Below are 2,500 nucleotides of genomic sequence, written 5' to 3' on the forward strand. Positions count from 1 at the left end.
TATATATATATATATATATATATATATATATATATATATATATATATATATATATATATATCTCATCTCTCATCTCTCTCATCTTCTATGAAGTTAGATGTTCTGAATCGTGTCCGCCAGTTTTTTTTTAGTCCCACCCCCTCCCCAGCTGCTAACTCTGTACAGGTGCCTTTCCCGTCCATATACGGACATGGTTGGGGGGGGGAGGTTTCAATCATACTGCTCTTTTAGATAGACAAGATGGAGTGTAAAGCTCTTCATCTTACTGACTGTCTTCACCCTCTCTCTCTCTTCGCTACAGTGTTGTATATCTTGCTTTCTTTTACCGCTATTTTCATGCTAACTGATCTTCTGGTGCTGCTAACTGCATACTTCTCGTCCTCCCATTGCCTCGCTGCACAAGACTCTTCCTTCTCTCAACCCCATTATGTCCATCACACTACTGCAAGAGTTAGCCAGTATTTCTCAACCATCCATCTCCTTCTCTGGTAAACTCTGGAACTCCCTTCCTGCTTCTGCATTTCCTTTTTCTTGAGACGAACTTTTTTTTTTTTCAGGAGGGAGGTATAACACATCGTTTTTTTTTTGACGACCGCTTTTGACTATGTTCGGGGACCGGCACCTTAATGGTCCTTTTTTTATTATTATAATTATGTTAGCCTTTGCCGATCCCCCTCCTACGTGAAAAAAATAAATAAATAAAATATATATATATATATATATATATATATATATATATATATATATATATATATATATATATATATATATATATATATATATATATATATATATATATATATATATATATATATATATATATATATATATATATATATATATATATATATATATATATATATATATATATATATATATATATATATATATATATATATATATATATATATATATATATATATATATATATATATATATATAAGTAAATGAATAAATAAATAAATAAATGAATAAAAAATCATACATATTTTTTATCACATTAAGAATTTCCCCTTCACTTTCTCCTCGACTAATTTGTACCACAAACCTTCTCGCCACACTACATCGAAAGCCATTATACAGTCCATAAATAAGCAAAATAGCTTATTTCTTCCATTTCAACAAATAAATTACACTTTTTAAGTACAAATATATCACCCAGAGTGGAATGCCCATGCCTGAAACCTGCTTGTGTTCCTTTAATAATATGAACGGTGATGGAATATTCTTTGAGTGTCATTTAGTATAAAAGTAAACAATTTACCCATACAGCTGAGTAAAGTAATGTCCCTGTAGTTATTAACATCCTGGATGTTGCCTTTGTTTTTGAAAATTGGAACTATTGTGCCAACAAGACACTTAGATAATGAGACACTAGTATCAATAATTTTATTAAACATTTTAACATACGGGGAACACAAAAAAATGCTGAGTATTTTGTATAGGTTCATTTAATATCATATCAGTTGCAGGATTTTTTTTTTATTTCCTAACGTTTCTAATTACCTCTTCCTTTCTTATTGGATCATAAGCAGTGATAAAAAATTAGTATCAATATTATATTGATCATTTAAAATAGCTGCATAATTTCTGTCAAGATTGTCATCACCAGCAAATTCTTTAAAATGGTCATATAATTCACTTATGGTATAAGAAAAGTTGTCAGTGCAGACTCGATCAATATTTGCTTTAAATTCTTATTAATATCATCTATGTGTAATTCATCCAAGTCCGCAATCAACTCTTACTTAATTTTCAGAAATACAGCTTACATACGCACACTTTCTGTCTCTATTCCATTTCCCTGGCCTTACACTCATTTGGCATAACTCTTGAACCTCTCTGCTAACAGTTGGTAGGGTAGTAAGTTACTTTTTAATTCAATTCTTGCATATAATCCACAATGTTCACCAGACAATAAAGGATCATGATCAAGTATTCTAAATATTACTACATTCTTCACCATCTATGGTCAACCTATAAAGTAATGTAAGGTTGTGTTATGATGTAGTAGTGGGTTTACCACTACCACAGTCTTCTCCCAACCTTCCATTAAAAAGAAACACTTGGTTATTTTTACACACTTCTTGGATTTATTTTTCATATGCCCAATTCATTTGAGTACCAAAATCCATTAGAGTTATATAAGGCACCTTTGCAGACACAGGATCATCATCAACATCAAAACAGACATCAGGCATAGTTAAAGTGTGAGTATTGAAGTCACCACAAGGTACACGTACATAATCATCATTACTAGTATTATAGATTATCAAAATATCATCCAGTTTATCAAAATGTTCTTCATTTCCATAATTACAGTATGAAGCGGGAATATAAACACAAATAATTACCAAACCCTTATCAAAAGTGACACCTCTTCTGTCAACTTGTACTGAAACTGTAACACCAAAATTGGTACTCAAATGTTTCCACTTAAAGATAACATTCTTCTTGATGCCAACGAATAAAAAACTAGATTTGTACCTACTTAATTTGC

This window comes from Scylla paramamosain, chromosome 45 (genome assembly GCF_035594125.1).
Source record: "Scylla paramamosain isolate STU-SP2022 chromosome 45, ASM3559412v1, whole genome shotgun sequence".
NCBI lineage: Eukaryota > Metazoa > Arthropoda > Malacostraca > Decapoda > Portunidae > Scylla > Scylla paramamosain.